The following is a 20495-nucleotide window of genomic DNA, read 5'->3' on the forward strand; positions in this document are numbered from 1 at the left end:
GTTCGGCCTATGTAGTAGGGGCGTCATCGTAAGTTTGTATGCAAGTTGATGATACAAACATGCCGTTTACAACATTCGATAGTTTTCACATTCCTAATGAACAATTACCACTGTGTCACTCTTTACAGTCCTTAGGACGCTTGTGGTGACGTACAGTGGTACGAAATGTCTAAAATGTGGCCAAAAATGAAAATGTGGAAGTTCCTATTTGATTATTTCTAAGTATCAGGTTGGCAACACGGATAGTTGGTTTCCTAAATTATTCCCATGGAAACGGTTAACCCTTTATACCAGAGCTATTACTGGAAATCAAAGTGAACCTACTTTTGTGCGTCTCATAACAGTTGGTGCGCGCGAGATAGTTCGAGTTTCATCATTGCATACTTTTTTGATCTATTTAAATCAAAATGGATGTTGTTCTGGGAGGTATGTAAAGTATTTTAACATCATATATTATTTATAATGCATTATTTACTATTCATTTATTTTCATTAATGTCTATATCAGCTGAATAAAAACTGAACTCAAAAGTTATATATGACTACCCATTCCGCTAAATTCTGTATTCCTGCATATTCTATGATCTATTTACTACAAGAATGTGATAAAAACAGCTGTACATTTTTTTGTACGTTACGAATGAATAAAAGGTTGCAGTTAATTTACATTTAAACATTTTGTTAATGGTGAACAAAAACTTTAAAAAAGTAAAGCTAAAATTAGTATAAAATAAGCGAAAATTATGTTTATATGGTACACAAACAAGATAGTGAAGAACAACAAATAAAGAAAGAGAAAGGATCCTCAGTATAACATATCAAAGGATAGTCGATACATACGTAGTTTAGTTTCCATTATTTTATAATTCATATCAAATATATACAATAAATTAAAGTAAGTACAATTAAATAGTTTAGTAATACCAGAAGTGATTACACTGTGCAACAAATTTAAACTTTTTTCTGTCCTTCAAATGAAATTATGTGATTCTGACTAAATGACAGGTGCCGAATTCATTGGTGGAAACAAAAGTATTCTATCACATCACGTTTCTATTGGGCAGACCACAACACATTATACGAAATGTACGTATTTACATATATTTACTATCCAATGTAGGCTAGTAAGTCGTATTATATTAATATTAAATTTTGTTGACTTACCCCTTAAAATACTTTCTTTGGTCGCTTACGCTTGTAGACATCTGCTGGAACTCTCTGAAGATACACAAGCAATACTCAGCAAGCATAATTCCAGTCCACTTTCCACTGTAACGCTTTACAAAAGTGGCAATGTTCTGATGAAACCTTTCTAAGTGTTCATCACTTACTGTGCCGAGGTTTTGAGGGGAAAAAGTCAAGATACGAGTACAAAAAGTGTAATTTTAATGACATGTTGCATCCCATGAGTTGAAATCTACGCACCATGTCACTAACAATAGCTTCATAATTTTCATCCTTTACGTTTCCAAGAAAACCTGAACATACCAGTTAAGTATATGAAAGCTGTGACATCAATGTCTTCACACACGGACTATAGGTCTATACCAATGATGAATCCCTAGCTCTTTTTTCTTGATATGGGAATATTAAGAACAAAATGTCAAATGTTGAGAAACAGGGCACTGGCAAAATGTTTTAAATTGTAGCCACCGTACTTAAATATGTTAATTTTATCCGCCGCATTGGATCCACTATTTTAAATTTTTCCATTTGGATATCAAATTTGTAATCAGCGAGGTGAAAACCTCAGTGTACATTTTTGTACTTTATTTTATTTTTTTCAAAATTTGATCCGTTATATTGGATCCGCCATATTGGACCAGCTATTTGGAAATTTTCAATTTTGGTATCAAATTCATAATTAGTGATTCCGAATTTTTGTGCACTATGGAATAGATTTTGAATTTTGGCCACGTTTTAAGCATTTCATATCACTGTAACATCATCAATATGGCTGCCTCTTCAAACTATTTAACACACATTATCTTGAGAACCACTCAATCATTTTTTTATTCTATTTGCGTAAAATTTGTGTTTTTTCAAATTACAAAGAACATCGTCATGTTTAAGAAAATATGTTACAGGACATAAATTTTAGAATAATGCAGATGTCACGATCAAGACCAGCTGCAGATGTCACGATCAAGACTCCATGTTGAAGATGGTCACATGATTAGGGTAACCAAAATAAAGATATACGTAGATGCTCAACCGTAACATGCAACTAATTTGATAACCTACAGTAGGTACTGTTTCTATAAAGCCATGGCTGAGGCCGCCCACTTGCACCATTTCGCTCTTCCACAACGCGATCTAAATTCCAAGTTCCGGTTACTGTTTCATGACAATTCTATCTCACAAACCGATCCCCAAAGGGCGAACATCTCAAACTGATCACCCGAGCGTAACCGAAATGTAAAATTGAAAAGTTAATTTAAATGCCACAGCCGAATCTTTCCAATACACATCAAATTTAACATAAGTATTATGTCCATTCTAGATATCGTGAAAGATACGAATTGCTTAATTTTGATGAAATTTACTTAAGATAGAGCAAATGCAAGACCAAGACCAAGACCCGGGTGGTCTTGGTCTTGGTCTTGGTCTTGCACATCCAGTCTTGGTCTTGGTCTTGCACTGGAACCCTAGGTCTTGGTCTTGCATACCAAATCTTGGTCTTGGTCTTGGTCTTGCTTGCGAGAGTCTTGCAAGTCTTGCTTTTAAGAAATCTTATGCTGTTCATAAATAAATTTTACTCTGGATACAAAGGATAATAAATTCTACAATGCGCGAACAAAAACGAAAATACAATGTATGTTTCTAAACCTAGTTTACCTTCGTGTAACTATGACAATAGTATACAACATAGGTGATGACTTTTATTTTATTAATGGGTGCCACGCGTCACTACTTATAAGATAAATCACAATTTTTTGTAATCTTTTTATATTTTTTAACAAATACAACATTCCACTGGTTCCCAAACTGGGGAGGCTACCCCTGAGACGCCTGAAAGAAAATCAAGACGACACAGATTATTGAAATGCCATGAATTGCAAAATCATTTTTACACTCTAAAGGCGTCAGATTTTTCTTTTCAACCACGACTAGCTAATCCTTGCATTGAACAAACTTCCAATTAAAATATTGAGATTTTGTTTTTTGCAGAAACATGGACATTACGCAAAAGCGATGAGAAACATTGGAGGCTTTCGAAACGTGTGCATGGAGAAAAAAGGAGAGAATTAGCTGTTTTAAACGGAAAACGAATGAGAAGGTGCTAGAAATATTAGCAGTAGGAAAAAAAAAAAGAAATTTCAGATATATGAGAAGGTAGAAGAGCTGGTTGGGATATTGGCTGAGGAGGCACTGTATTATGAGGTATGTGCTAGAGGGTATGGTGAAGGAAAGAGAAGGAATGAGCGAAAGAGACTAGTTGAAGGAAGGTATTAAAACAGAAATTTGCTGCGTCAAGGTGAAGAGACTAGCTGAGGTGTTTTTTTTTTTGTACATTTTCCCCTCCCCTAAGTTCTACCGTCAAGGTAATATGGTAAAATCCATCCCAAGTATGAACACCATCTATGTTGAAAATTTGATTGAGATTGATCGGCTCGTTCAAGAGTGATGAAGTCACAAAAACAGACACTTTTATTTTATTTATTTTACATATATATCTTCCCTTAGCCCTCCTTTACGTTACACCGTCGAAGTGAAATGTTAATAATCGTTCCAGATCTGAACTTCATCATATATTGAAAATTTGGTCGAGATCGGTCGGGTGTTTCAAGAGCTATTACGTTTTATATATATATATCTTCCCCTCCCCTAGGTTCTACCATCAAAGTGAAACTATACAAAGCTTTCCAACCCCGAACCTCATACATGTTAAAAATTGGATTGAGATCGGTTGGGTGGTTCAAGACTTATTAACTCATAAACTTAGTAACTTTTATTTTTATTTATATTGATTTTTGTATATCTCCCCCTCCTCCTCCTCTACGTTGCTCCGTCAAATTGAACTGACAAATAACATTTCAGGTTTGAACCTTATCTATGTTAAAAATTTGATCTAGATTGGTCATTTGGTTCAAGAGTTATTAAGTTTTATTTATTATTTTATAACCCCCTTCTCCCTCCCCTAAGTTTTACCGTCTAAGTGAAATGATAAAAACACTCGCGGGCCCAAACCTCATCTATGTTGAATATTTGATCAAGATCGGTCGGGTGGTTCAAGAGATTAGGACTCACAAACATAGTCGCTTTCAATTTGATAATATAGATTTATTGTTGTAGTATAATGTTATATCACTCAGTCCTCGATGTGGCGTATACCTAAGGAGCCTAAAAGTTATATTGACAAACAATTATTCAACGTATAAGCATATGACCATGAAATTAAACTTGCGGTCATATGCACTAAGTTTTTGTCGATGTCATGAAAATGTTATTTCGATATTAATTTTATGTACAAACATTTAAAAAAATCCAACGGATGCTTGAGCCTTGGAGCGAAGGCCATATCCATGCAGTCAGCACCTATGTATGGTATGTGGAATTACCTGTGTTCAATAATACATTACTCTTTAGTTTTGGAAGAAGATCACCACTAATATGCTTTGAAATGAAATGAAGTATCTAGTTTAATGTTCCACGTTATACACCAAGGCGAACGGAGACGGTCATGATGAGAAATGACTGAAATGGTGGAATGAAGAAAGTAGAAGGAAACGAAAAAACTGAAAACGCACGCACACGGTGTTTGTTCACCAAAAAAGCTCACATGGCACAAGATGACACCTGTCTGGCTTGAAAACGAGTAATATCTACAGAAAACACGAACAATCAATTCAGAAAACGACATACTGTAGCTATATGCTACAGGGGCAGATCGACTCACACGGATTACATAAGCTACTGGGAACACATTCACTCCAGCGGCATTTTTATTGGAGCCAAAAAATTCAAGTACAAGATGTAATTATTCTTTTCCCTTCTTTTTTACGTTCTATAAAAAAGTTCAAGTAGTAGTTGCGCAAGTCTTGGTTTTGGTCTTGCAGGTATGGTCTTGGTCTTGGTCTTGGTCTTGCATCGGAATTCCTGGTCTTGGTCTTGGTCTTGCATGCAAAATTCTTGCAAAAACTGCAAGACCAAGACTCTTGCGCTCATAGCACATGAATCAATAAGAAATGAATTGTAAATATACTTAGTTTTGTTTCAACCTTCCATACAAACAATCAATTAAACCACAAGAGCAGTTACTGGCGCTCTCAGATACACCTTTTTCATATAAGGAAAATATGTAATACAGAAATAACTTTCATTTTTCACCCCTGCTAACGCACTACCTTTCTATTTTTGAAGAAATAATATCACTCAAAAGTGAAACCACTATACACATTGCACATAGCCAACCAAAGGTACCACTCTTTATTTATTGATCAAACTAATCGCCGCTATCATCGTCATCCAGATATGAGGATTAAGTAACAATTTATTATAATACAATAATACATTTGCACTTCACTTACACATTTCAGCAAAGGAAAGTTTATTTGCTGAACATTTGCATGGAAGATTGCACTTATTTCTTGTGCATGATCAACGTTACTAACTTTAAAGTAGATCAACGTAATTCACAGTACACAGGCGTAATACCTCCATTTTCTTCACACCAACCGTGGCCAACTGGCAAGATATACATGACTTAACTTTATCCTCTTGATTCCATACAATCATTTAGTAGTTTATTCTCTGGAAAGCGAGAATGAGTATGTTTCGAGTTGGAGGTAGTTTCTCCCAATTTATCTGGGGGGATGTAGCATACAATACCTTCGAAACGGCACAAGCTAAGATAAAATTTACTACAGCAGTGAATTTCCGAGAAAATTGTACATAAATTTGATGATCCCTCTGCCCCTATTCCCGTTTAAAAAAAATCGAAAGTTGAATCCAATGTGGCAATCGGTGTGTGTAAGATGTGTCAGAAAAGCAATACTTGATCCAGTTTGTTTCTCATATGCCCATATCCATGTCCAGATACATCTAAAGAAACTAAAAACAATTTTGTGTCAGAGCGTTATAATAATGTATGATTGAATTTCGGATATACGAAGGCCCATAAATATCCAAATTACCGGTAAGGGCTCTTAAAGTTAGTACAATACATATTGGGGTGCGCATAACTTTGCATTTGAATCAATTTTAATCGAATCCGGAGGGGGCACTTCGCTAATGTACCTTGTCAGACATATCGGTTTACATTATGTGTCCCCCACCAGAAATTGTTTAAAACTAACTCCCAATGCACCGTCTTTTATATACATATCTATCTATCTATCTATCTATCTATATATATATATATATATATATATATATATATATATATATATATATATATATATATATATATATAAACATAAATTACCATCAGTTGTGCGATATTTAATAAATACTACTTTTATTAGTCATTGAATCCTAATATAAATAATTTACTAACTGTGAGTTATTTATGGTGAGTGTTGACCTATTATTTAATTACTTGTCATGTTTCAAAGGAACGCTAATACCTAAATACAAAACTTCTTTTAAATTTTCGTATAGTATACGGTTTTTTAGTGCACGGAATCTGCAGTTCTGACTCATATTTAAATAATATTGAAATTAAACAAAAAAAAATCAGATTTATTAATAATTATTTTGTGCAATACCTAATTAACCATATTGTGTATTGCCATGTTGCTTGTATCACACTGAAAAGCTTGTTGAGCGTATACAATAGTATTCGTTTCATATTAATAGTGGCTTGGTTCCTGTACAAATTTCAAGTGCATTTTTTTTCAATTTTCTCCAAAACTACACATGAGCATTCACACTCAATCATTTCGTTTTCTTGATCTCAACAAGATAATCTTTGCACATTTTATTTTTGCGTTATATCTTAATCATGTAGTTGAAGCAATAGCATTGAAATAAATGTTTTTATGTAGAGGTGTGAATGTGGTTAGGAGACACACATCCGTGTGAGCAGGTGAGTAGGGACAGAAGATGTGGCAAGCCCGCAACTTTTCCACCTCCTAGTGCCGTTGTCAAATGCCAAAACCGCTGTCTCTTAGCATACCTACATAAATTAGAAAGTATTCTTAATTGATCACGCATAGTAAACAAGTGACTTTCGTTTGCATTATGAAACTGCAGTAGATATTACAAACTATAGTGACTAATGTAGAACCCCCCCCCCAAAGGAAAAACATCACTTTTCGGTATCTATTTACGTTTCTTCTGAAACTGGAAATGTTTAATTTGTTTAACTTTTAGCTTGAATAGAGGGCTAACAGATTAAATGAAACATATTCTCGGGACACTGAATTGAACGTAGAAAACCTCCCGTCACTGTTTATTGACGTTTTTGTTCTATGATGATCACCCTGAAACCGGAAATGTTTAATTCCTATAACTTTTAGCTTGAATAGAGGGCTAATAGATTAAATGGAACATATTCCCGATGGGACCCCGAATTGAAAGTAGAAAACCGCCTGCCACTATCTATTTAACGTTTTTGTTCTATGGTGATCAACGCTGAAGCTGGAAATTTTTAATTTGTGTAACTTTTAGCTTGAATAGAGGGCTAACAGATTAAATGAAACATATTCTCGGGACACTGAATTGAACGTAGAAAACCTCCCGTCACTGTTTATTGACGTTTTTGTTCTATGATGATCACCCTGAAACCGGAAATGTTTAATTCCTATAACTTTTAGCTTGAATAGAGGGCTAACAGATTAAATGAAACATATTCTCGGGACACTGAATTGAACGTAGAAAACCTCCCGTCACTGTTTATTGACGTTTTTGTTCTATGATGATCACCCTGAAACCGGAAATGTTTAATTCCTATAACTTTTAGCTTGAATAGAGGGCTAATAGATTAAATGGAACATATTCCCGATGGGACCCCGAATTGAAAGTAGAAAACCGCCTGCCACTATCTATTTAACGTTTTTGTTCTATGGTGATCAACGCTGAAGCTGGAAATTTTTAATTTGTGTAACTTTTAGCTTGAATAGAAGGATAACAGATTAGATAGGACATATTTTTGTATGCTAATTTGAATGTAAAAAAAAGCACCTGTCACTATCCATTGACGTCGATAAGAAGTATAACTGGTAGAAACAAATAATATCCCTATACTTATACATAGTATAGATATAGTTTCGAAATCTAATAATAAAACACCGAGTACATCAGATTAACATTTTACGTACTGATATGTAATATGCATCATATAATACACATCCGTCCGTATTTTTTGTTTTATTCTTATTCAAGTTTAACCTGTTATTTTAAGCGATAAAATAGCTTAGAGTGGTCGGGTTGCTACGTGACTTACTGTTACAATGAAATAGCGATCTAAATATATTCATTTGAGGTTAATGTACACGTTTAAATATAGACATACAATGCACTGGCATCAAGATAAAAGAAACTTACTATCATATGGTATATTTATTGCATGATTAATTACGTATTCAAACTTTGGAATAAGTAATTAACATTGTAATTGAGTGTTATTTGTGTAATTATATAACTTCCCACTCAAGAAACTAAATTATGACATTCATTCACTCAACGTGACAACTTGCCTTTAGTGTATACTTTTTTTCTTATTGAGCAATTCCTTTTAGATTTATACCGTGCAAAGTTCTATATTTGGATTTAACTTACGTAATATGGACTCGCAACTTAATGAACATTATGATTTAACCGTATATACAGGGTAGACTGGTACCTTGTTTACTAGTAAGTTGGGGGGGAGGGAAATTGAAAATAAATCAAAAAATAATAATAAGGGAACAAATTCACCCTTAAAATGACTATCTGTAGACCGTGGGTGTTCGATTGTAATCTTTGCTCATTGCCTGCTATTTCTACTATGTTAAAATAGGGGTGGTGTACTCATAAAAGATTATCTGCTATACTATGTGCTCGTAGTCTCCATGTATTCTCTGCTATGGTAAAATAAGGGATGTAAAAGGGAATGAATATTATGTATTCTCTGCTATGTTAAAATAGGGGTTGAAAAATGAGCCATACTCTTTTACTAGCTTTGCTATGTATTATCTGCTCTGCTGTGTGTTCGTAGTCTCAGTGTAATTTCTGCTATGTTCAAATAAGGGTTGTAAAAAGTGGTCATAAAAGAGAACGAGTATACCCCTAAAAATGATCATAAAAGGGAATGAATACATCCCTGCTATGTGTTCGTATTCTTATGCTCTGCTATGTGTTCGTAGTCTCCATGTATTCTCTGCTATGGTAAAATGTTCAAATATTCTTATGTCATTTCTGTTATGTTAAAATAGGGGTTGAAAAGTGCTCATAAAAGAGAACGAGTACACCCCCTAAAAAGTGCTCATAAAAGGGAACAAATACACCCCAAAAATGGAGGTCGTAAAAGACCGTGGGTTCACGGTGTAAGGTGTTCAATTTCCCAGGGACTCCTGAGTTGTTCTATGTTGGCCAATACTGAGCCAGATCGATCCATTTTCTACTACTAGGAAAAATATTTTTATTTGCTGCGCAAAATTCTTAAGTTCAAAATGGCTAAAGTGAATTATAATCCAGGGTATATTGTAAAAATAAAGAGCTAGTGCAGGGTGCAGAAAGCTAAGTCCAATTCCACTCCTGAATCTAGTTGTGTAGCAGTGAAATTTTGTGATGTGTTAAACAAAACATAAAGATGTTAGAGTAAAAAGGGTATGTTTCAACACATTCATGAAAATATTTATCATCTACATGATTTGACTCAACTAAAACAACACACCAGGCGTGGACACTAGAAGGAGCTAGGGTCCTTCCCCCAGACACAATGCACTAGAATCTAACCCGGATCTCCGACCTTTAAAGACGCGTATTGTAACTGCTTAGCCACGATAAAGCTCAGGAGAGAAGAAATCGGTAGTCGTGAAAATAATTGAATTCGAGATTTCAACGAATTTACATGTTTCGTGGTTCCAACATGAATAAATAAGGATTTTTTTAAAATTGTCTGTTTGCTTATCCATCCGTTAGTCATCCCAATACCCTGCCTAGATAGAGGCCATACAATTTTATCCAAACTGAATTTTAAAATTTTTTGTAACATTCACTAGAAGAATTTTCTTTGTAAAGTAAAATAAAATTACGAAAATAATTATGTAATACCGTGTACATCACATAATATAGTACAGTCGTTTTTTTAAAAAGGGAAAATCCGTAACAGACTTACTCTTGGGGATAAGTTTTTCTGGACGATTGTCACAGAAACGATTCATGCGATTTGACTTATATTGCATAAATAAGTACCTCATTAACAGCTCTATAATACAGCGTAAGCCATTTCTCCTAAAAAGAATCCACAATGATAGTGAACCTTAACCCTTCCCCTTACAGGGGAAAATTATGAATTTTTGATTTTTTTTTTTTTATTTACAGTTTACGTATTTCAATTGTGTTAAATTTCAAGTTTGCATTCAGAGACGTAGTGCTCTATGAGTTTTGTTTTCATAAGTCACGAAGCAATATGTCATTTATGTTTTTCCAACTAAATTTCATCCATGGAGAGGAACATCTTAAGTTTTTGGACTTCTTTCTTTAAGTGATATGATAATATGTAGCTTACTTTTGCTGTCCATGGAGGAAAGCATTTCGATTTTTCTTTGTTTCATTCACTGCATTACAAATCCAACATTTGTGCCAAATTTCATAATGAAAAATGAAATGAAATCTTTCAGTTTAACGTCCCACGATTATGGCAAATGAGTCGATGATTAAGACAAGTGAATGGTGATGGAAGAATTGGTGGAATGAGATGTGGGAGGAAACAGGAGTATCTCGAGGAAACCCAAGTACAGTCATGTCCAAAATGATTGTCGCGTATTTATAACTGTCTTCTTGTAACAATATAATTTGATAATGATTTTGCAGGGTACTTTTATTACTGATACTGTGTGTATAATCGGGAAATGTATATTTGTGGTAAATTTTATACAAAAAGAATTATAAATACGAAAATTAGAATGAGTAAAACAAAATGTTGCTAAAGGGACAAGAAAATTTTATTTTCGTTTTATTGTTCTTATTTACTCCTCTTTTGACATAAAATTTGCCATATACATGTCTTTGCCGATTATACACGTACTAACATTATAAGAAATACCGGGCGAGTTCGTTATCAAATTATATTAGTACAACGACATATTTAGAGTCATGCGACAATAATTTTGGACATGAGTGTACATGATGCTGTCCACCACAAATTTACTTGGCCGGGATTGAACCGGGGACCCCACGCACCAGAGATAAGCTTTCTACCACTGAGCCACCGTGCCTCTCTGCCAAAGGTTAAGTTTCTATGTTTATTAGAAGTAGCCTATCTTCTATGTTTTGAGTGGTTTTCATAAGTTATGTTACAAGATCGAAAGTTTGGTCTATGGAAGGGAAATTTCTAGTTTTCAGATTTTTTTCCCCCTTTTACTTCTGTAACAAATCCTACATTTGTGCCAAATTTCAATTTTTAATGTCTGCATGAATTATTCTACAGGTTCTGAATCGAGAGATATTAGAATAAGATATATACCGGTATAGTAATTTTGCTCTTAATTTTCATTCTTGGAGAGGGAAATTTCCAGTTTTGGAACTTTTTCTCTTTACTTCTATCACAAATTCTATATTTGTGGCCATTATACAATTTCCATGTCTAGAGGAAGCATCCCGTAGGTTTTGATGAATAAGCGTTTTTTTTTTTCTTTTTTAATTTTTAGTGGGATATGATTTGTGAAGTGAACCCTAGATCTCTTAATAAACTGTTTTAGATTTAACCATTTAAATTTGATTCAAACCATGTTCTTGTAGATGTTAGGGGTAAAACTAACTATGATTGCAAACTATCTTCCTTGGAAACGAAATTATGAATGTTCAAAACAAACAAACAAACAAACAAAAAAGGCCTGAGATGCTTCATGTAAGTATACAAAACAAGGTACGCTCCAGCTCTGAGTAAGCGAGCACTCCTGGACCTCTTCAGTCTTGTAGTTCTTCTTTCTGCCGCATGATGCGCTACGTTACAGACATACGAAAACACATTCCTGTGTATTTGTACCACAGTATCAATAAGTACATCTTATTTTTCGAATTTATTTTTGAAGAATCTGATAATGTTTATGGAAATCTTAAGCACATGTAAATGAGTTAATAGTACATTGCACTATTAAAGACATAAAGAAACCTTACTTCGTTACAAATATGAAGAACTTCCACGTTGTTTTCTTATCTACATTACCATACGTTTTTTTCTATATGCACTAAATCAATGATTTTCAATCCTTGATCCGCGGCCTGATACCGGTTCGCGAATTAGTTTTACCTATAAAAAATGTAGTTTACCGAAAATGTATAGATTTCAATTACACTCCTCTCACATAAACACTCCAAAAAGTAGCCTAGGACCCTGCTAAATACTTGTGTAGAGAAGGAACTGTCCATGGTACTAAAGTTACTTTGTATATACCACGTAAAACTTTATAAGTGTATGTGGCATTGTCTTAGTTTATATCATGTGATAGGTGTCGTCTTATAGTTCTTAAGTATGTGTGTCCGTTTGTGAAATTTGGTTGCAGGAGATGCCAGACTATTCTACAGTATTTTTCCTATGTGCAAGGATTTCTCGAGCCATAGTAGAAAATGAAATGAAATGAAATCTTTAAGTTTTACGTCCCACGGTTATGCCGGTTAGGCTAAAGGAGACGGTGATAATGAGAGATGAGTGAAATGGTGGAATGAAGAAAGTGGGAGGAAACGGGAGAACCCCGAGAAAACCCACGAGCACGATGTTTGTCCACCACAAAGTCCACACGGCGCGAGCTGGGATCGAACCAAGGATCCCAAGCACCGGAGGTGAACGCTCTACCACTGAGCCACCGCGCCCCCCCCGAGCCATAGTAGAGATTGAACCCTATTCTGCCTCTTCCTGCTTTGGCCTATGACATGGTGATCCGTGAGAACCTGCTTCATAGAAGGGTAACAATTTATTTCGCAATACCTCACCGTATTTCGTAGCATCGATGTATTCTTTTTTTAATGAAGTTAGTAGGACCATCTTTCGAAATTTAACGTTTTACCGTGACATGAATTAACTATAACTTCCATTGTAACACGAAGTAACAAAGAAATTCAGAGTGACAGATTCATGCAGGATTTGCTTTTAAAAACAAGGAGAGTTTTATTATATTTAAAAAAAAAAAGTAACTATCGCCAGATACAGCTCAAAGGCCACTTTACACTGAATATCTAACAACAACAATAACAATGGGCAGGACTTGGGAAGATATCGGTCAGGGCTTGTTTAGGAGATACCATTCCGGTATTTGCCTGGTAGAACTGAGGAAACCCCTGAAAACCCTCTGTCAGTATGGTCGGAAGCAAGAATCGTATCCACGACCTCCTGAATGCGAAGCCAATTGTTTACCACTTGAGCTACTTCGGTCGGTTCACTTCTCTTAAGTTTAAACTCTCTTCACACAAATCCAAAATATATAATGATTATATTAAAAGTACTGGTAATAGCTAATCGATTTCTTTACACAGTTAAATACTCCCTAGTTCTATTTGTAGTAGTAACTGTCACCTTAAATTATTAGGATGACGCAGTGACATTTATAATATGATGTTGTTAGTTTATCCGTCTGTCTGTTACCAGCACTATAACTCTTCAACGTTTGCGTATTTATTGATTCTGTTGTTTCTTTTGCAATAGGTAACTAGAGCGAATCTCTTATCTGTGTTCGTCTTATCTCTCTAATATTTTAACCAGTAATAGAGACTTTGACTGTAGCTATTTACAGTCCATATCCCATGACTGTACGCGAACTTTTGAATTAGGTTTCTTACAATAGATTGCTAGAGCGATTATCTCGTTCGTTAATGGTATCAATTCGTTGATATTATATTAACGAATAGCAGCACTATTAACGTGGCTATCTATAGCCCATATCCAATGCTTGTAAGCAAATTTTAGATGTGTGTTATTTGTAATAGGTAGCTAGGGCAACTATCACGGCCAAATTCGTTGATGCATTGAATCCTTTAAAATATTAACCAGTTACACGACTTGATAAGTGAATATCTGCACCCCATACACGTACGCTAATATTCGGATTATTATTTTTTCATTTATTTATTTATTTATTTATTGCAGTAGATAGTGAGTCAATTCGTTAACACATTACATTACCGGGGAAAGATAATATTATCGGTAACATTAAAGGTAACACATGATCTCTCTACTGTCTTTACCACACTTTATTTTTCAGTTGCATTATTAACAATTCAATGAACAGGTGAGTTGTGTTGTATATTGAGAAACTATATTAGGCTTCCAAATTATAGGATTCAATATTAAAACCGCACCTGGAACCTCTATAACTGTCAGTTACATAGAGAAATAAAATCTAAGATAGAACCGGTTCATGAGAAGAGGAGTCCATTAGAAAAAAAAAATCTCACTATCCCACCTAGGTACATAAACACTCTATTCTCTCATATATTTCTCGGTAATTATTGAGTCAACAACTGAAATAAAAGGAATTAAACCATATTGGGTCAAATTGGGTGACTGTGGTGCTCCTTGAATCTATAAGCTTCCAGTAAAGTACGAACGTGTAACTCATTCCTTCTCCTTTCTCGTCTATAAGACGTTGCTTCAGTTGTGATCTTGTGATTCACTCGATGACCAGTACCTACACTATGAACGAAAGAAGAATAGTACAATGAACCGTAAAAATTCAGCTTTCGAACAGCCTCGCGATGCAACATTCATGGAAAACTGAAGCAATAAGTCCAGAGTCTCTGTTTAAAGAAATTGCTTAAAAGTGTTGTACAACAGGTTCTTTTGAAGACATCAATATGAAGAAGTGACAACACGTAATCACAACACAGTGTGAGAATTAACTGTGATAACATCACCTACAAATGAAAAGTAAATGACGGTTTTAGGCTTACGTTTTGTTGATATTTCATACATAAAAATACAACATCAAACTTTCACAATGAAGAAATACTTTTCTTCTCAATCCTTAACTCTGAACTTCACAGAGCAAATCTTAATCTTAATAGAGCATAATAGAGCAGACAGAGAGCATAATAGAGTGTTTTAATAGAACAGAAACGATAAGAAATAGCTAAGATATGTTTTCCTAAAATTCGATTTCTAAGAAAATGTATTATTCTTTCTTAAGCTTCTATTCAAACCGAAAGATTTAAAAATCAACCACTTTTAGTTTTACATTGACCACTTTAGACTAAAAACGGCAATATATAGCGAGAAACATTTTCTTGAATTCTGTTTAGCGGTATAAAATAGGCACATTTTTTAAAACCCTCTGCTCAAAACCGAAAGTGGCAGAAATCAATCGATCAATTAACATTAATCAACGTATAGATAGATAGCAACCTATAGATGACAACGTATAGATATACATTAGTTTTCTATAATGAATTAAGCGAGACATTAATGTATTTTACATTTCATATCTTCTCTAGTCTCTCTACTAAAACCTTCAAAGTAATAGAAATGTACTGAAAGTAATAGAAACGTACAGATTTCGGTTTCAATATTAATTGAGAAAATATCACACTTACAAACCAAACTCCTACATGTGATGTACACGTGTCACTGCTACGTGTTTGTTCGTTTATTGTGTAATTATATACTAAAGCTGTAGCAATGACCCTACTCAAACAACTACAGTGGTAACCAAAAAGATAACATAATTAAGAAAAATGGGAAAACGTGGGAACACTCAATGGGAACAGCGGCATACAGCCGTCATTGAACAGTGAGATCAGAAATGCTGAAGGTCATACAAGGGCTGCTGGAGGCAGGGAAGAGAAATGCCCGAAGAAGAACTGATAACAGCAGACCACACCACAATCGATTACCGCGTCGTGTGTAAAGCACACGTGTTGGCAGTAGTGTTAGTGCGTCGTAAAGGCTTCAAGATGCCACGAGGACCCATATTAGACCCTGTCTTGCAGGGAAGGATAATCGGACGACTGGAACCTGGGCAAACACAAACGGAGTTGTTCTGAACACTGCATGTACCATAAAGTGTGATCTCACGGCTGTGGCACAGGTTTCAAACCATCGGCACCATCGCACGTGCAAGAATTCCGCGTCGCCCAAGAGTCACAACCCCTCCACAGGACCGGTATCTGTCGGTAAGAGCACATCGGACTCGGTCGATGTCAGCACAGCAACTGTCATCAGAGCTTGCAGCTGCTAGAGGAGCACGTGTTTCAAGACAAACCATGTACCGCCGACTGCATGAGGTTACGCAAAACGTCCCGTCGTGTGTGTCCCTCTCTCTCGTGTGCAACACAGAGCCCGCTTGAGGTGGAGCCAAGAACACAGGCACTGAACCATGGAACACTGGGGTCACGTTCTATTCTCGGATGAGTCGCAACTCAGCTTGCAGTCAGATTCTTGACTGGCATTGATAAGGAGAGAACAGGGGACGCACCAGACACTCAGAACATCATTGAAATGGGCCAATTTGGTGGGGGGGTGATGGTTTGGGCGGGCATCATGCTGAATGGCTGCACTAAGCTACAAGTCTTTCAGGGCGGTACTTTGACTGACCAGAGGTACCGTGATGAGGTGCTGGAACCGTATGTGAGACTACTTCGGAGTGCTGTTGGACCATCATTCATATTCATGGATGACAACGCACGTTGTCATCGAGGAGGAAGATATTCGACGCATGCCGTGGCCTGCGCGGCCCCCAGACATGAGTCCAATAGAATATGTCTGGGATGCATTGGGAAGGCGGATTGCAGCCCGACAGCCCCCACCACGAACGATTCCGGATCTGTGTACTGCCCTTCGGATACCGGCAAGGATACCGATAGACCTCATCAACGAAGTGATCGGAAGCATGGAACGACGTTGTGCAACCTGTGTAGGCGCGCGGGGTGACCACACGCCTTACTGATGCTCTTCATCCACCACAAACTCATGTCTTCTCGCCATACACATTGGGTCATTTTCAACTATGGTGAGTTTTGTCAAATAAAGGTGTTGGGACTGTGCGTTGTGTGTTTTCTTCTTCCCTTGCACACTTTTTTTCACACAGATGTCCACGTGTTGGATGCCTAGGATCAGTCAGGTATGTTTGGTCTATGTGGACTAGGATTCTGCTATCTTTTTGGCTGTGGACTAGGATTATGCTATCTTTTTGGACACCAGTGTATTACAGTTTCCAATACTTCTACTCATTAGACATATATTTTTCTTCATCATTATACAGTCATCCTTCTCCGTAATAATATGCGCCATTTAAATATAAATGCATAGTTAGCAACACTGCATATGCTGTATATAAATATACTGAGTTGGCAGCATTGCACTACTAACAGTACTTTTTAAACTATTGGATAACATCTACGTTGTTAATAATGTTACCAAAATTTCTTATAGATTGGTTAAATACATTTGAAGTTATCTGAATTTATAATTTGACTATTGTTAAGATTCCTGTTCCACAAATCTTTGTTTTGTCATAACTTCGTTGTTTGTGCTCATTAACAGATATGTTTTTGGAATACTAGAATGTTACGTCTTTGAACGGACTATCTAAAAATCATTTCCCAAGATATGCTAAACTAATTTAACAGTTGGAAAACATTCCTGATGACTCTGAAACATTCTACCTCACAAGTTTTACTTTTTTTTTTTTTTTTGCTTAGATTCGGAGCACTGAATTATTTCTTTGGGAACGTCAGCTCTAGTGTGGAAACTCATTAGAACTCATTTACACTTATTAAGCTTGTTATTATTACCATCCTTGCTCGAAGATCACAAATTATTTATAGACAGAGAAAAGCGATATAAGTGAAACGTATTTTACCTTCACAATGTACAAATGGACTACTGCCTCCACAGTTGACAAGTAATGTCATAAATCCAAAAACTGTACACAGCATAACGCAAAGTTTACTTAGAATCTCTAACAGTGATAGTCAAAGTACCATTGAAGTATAAATTAGAGATATTTCTGGGTTTTATATCAATGTTTTAGAACCACTCCTAAGAGCCATCGATTATAATTTCTTGCTTCCTAAGAGGAAATTTAAACATACCGTACTTTATGTAATAACAGAATATTTGATATTTCAAAATTTGAAGTGATGGAATGATTTTTGTTCTATCGAGTTATAGGCACCTCCGTTCTATATGCATACATCTTTGATCTTAGAAATATATTAGGTTTAAGAATACGGACATTATTTCTTCCTTATAAGCACATCTAAGAATACATAGGTTATCTGTAGCCATCACATTTGTTCCAAAATAAATATCGGACAGCTTGACAACCAATATCTTTCGGGTCTTTAACGATTTTGAGCAAAAAAGTAAAATCTGTAGATAATGTTGCTACCACTTCCAAAGTTACCAGTATTAATCATGACTTCCAAGAATTTATATTTATCCAAACTGGATTGAGAACATTCTTCATGAACATATTCAAAGTGGTTGTCAGCCTCTCCGTCTTATTGTGGGTTATAGAAGAAAACTCTCGTCCAGTTCTTTACCAGGAGGTAATGTGCCTAAGATCGATGACACATTGCCGCGCTGGATGGCGATGCTGATACGTTGGAAAAGGAATGCAGTAGCTCGGAGATCACCAGTTTTGATTGCTATTCGATGACCAACTTCCTCATGATCAAGAGGAAATATATGAGGAAATTTACTAGTTCAAAGAACGTTTATTGTTAGCAAAAGGGCTTGCTTCAATGATTTCATGTACTAGAATTTAGATAAAGTTTGATTTATCTGTGTCTTAATGACAGGACAGGAATATTTAAATTAATCAACTTTATTTATACTTTGGAAAAATATAAAACCAGGATTTCTTTTTTAATCGAAGAAAAGACTAAAGATTTCTAAGAAAGTAGATGCTCTAATCACTAGGGTTTACTACGCTTCCAATATGTAATTGGGTTTAAGTTCCTTGTGGGATTTTATATAATTCGATAAAAGTCTATGTCAAAGTCACGTTGATTTATATAACATTTTATGACTTGAAAGATTTATCAGTGTCTGTTGTGCTAATTAAAAGGTCTGTAAAAATGTCCCGTACACCTAATGAATTTATCTATTTTATATCTACATCGTTAGTTTTACGATTAGTTTTACTAAAAAAAAAATATATATATCATTAGCTTCTCACATTATTTTTATTGAAAAATAAATGAGCAAGCCAACTTCATGGTTTTCTACCCAGAAACAAATTTAAACATTCCTCCATTTCATATCGCTAGTTTACGTTAGTTTTGCTAAAAGGTTCGTTAATTTCACAAACATACATTTTTTTTTATTCAAGAAATAAAATTGTCCTTGAAGTGTGTGGTTAGTCCATCCATAGTCAATTTTCTTAATTTAAAACTCACATCGCTAATTTATCGTTTGTTTTGCTACAGCTGTCGTTAGTTTCACAAAAGCAGATTTTTTTTTTTTTTTTTTTTTTTTAGAAATAGCTACAATATGAAGCCACGTGTGAATTTAGTCATCTCACATAAAGGATTTTCATAATTTACTACCTCACATACTTAGTTTATCATTCCTTTATGTTAGTTTTGGAAAAATATATTTTTGGGGAAAATATGTAGACAGGACAACTATATAATTCCCCACTCAGAAAGAAATTTCAACATTCTTCTACTCAAATGGTTAGTTTACAATTAGTTTATGTTAGGTTTGTTAAAACTATCGTTAGTCTCGAGAAAGAACACATTTTATTCCAGAAATCAAGTTTCACGTGAAGTATGAAGTTAGCCCACCCGTCGACAATTTTCATAATTTTCCACCTCATATCGTTAGTGTATGTTCAGTTTGCTAAAACTATCGTCAGTTTCACCAAAATACATGCTTTATTCCAGAAATAAAATATCCCGTTAAGTATGAAGTCCAAGCCCATGAACAATTTTCATAAATCTTCAGCTCATATCATTAGTTTATTCTTAGTTTTGCTAAAACTATCGTTATTGTTGCAGACATAAACTTTTTAACGTATAAATAAAGTTGCCTTTCAAATGTGAATTTAGTCCGTTCTACACTATTTTCATACATCTCTAACCTCATATTGTTAGTTTATCGTTAGGTTATAAAACTATCGTTATTTTGTCTTAAGCATTGCAATGTTTATTCTATGTATTAAGAGTTTAACTGACAGCTCAGTATTGCTTATTTCGGTTGTTTCTCTATTATAATAAGATTATAACATCTTATTCAATATACACTTTTTGAGCCAATACTCGAAGTATACACTAATGTACTCTCTTTGTAAATATTGCTCATTTATGTAAACTACAGCTTTTTGGGATTTGTTAATGTTTAAATAAAAATGTATATTATTTGTTTACAACAACAACAACAACAACAACAACAACAACAACAACAACAAT

The 20495-nt window shown here is 35.1% G+C and overlaps 1 long non-coding RNA gene across 1 annotated transcript in view; it reads left to right on the forward strand.

Annotated features, from left to right (window-relative positions):
* Positions 1-20495, forward strand: part of LOC145664097 (uncharacterized) — a 285281-nt gene that overhangs the window by 118206 nt on the left and 146580 nt on the right. The window lies entirely within an intron of this gene.

Source organism: Thermobia domestica, chromosome 11 (genome assembly GCF_964235325.1).
Source record: "Thermobia domestica chromosome 11, izTheDome1.hap1.1, whole genome shotgun sequence".
NCBI lineage: Eukaryota > Metazoa > Arthropoda > Insecta > Zygentoma > Lepismatidae > Thermobia > Thermobia domestica.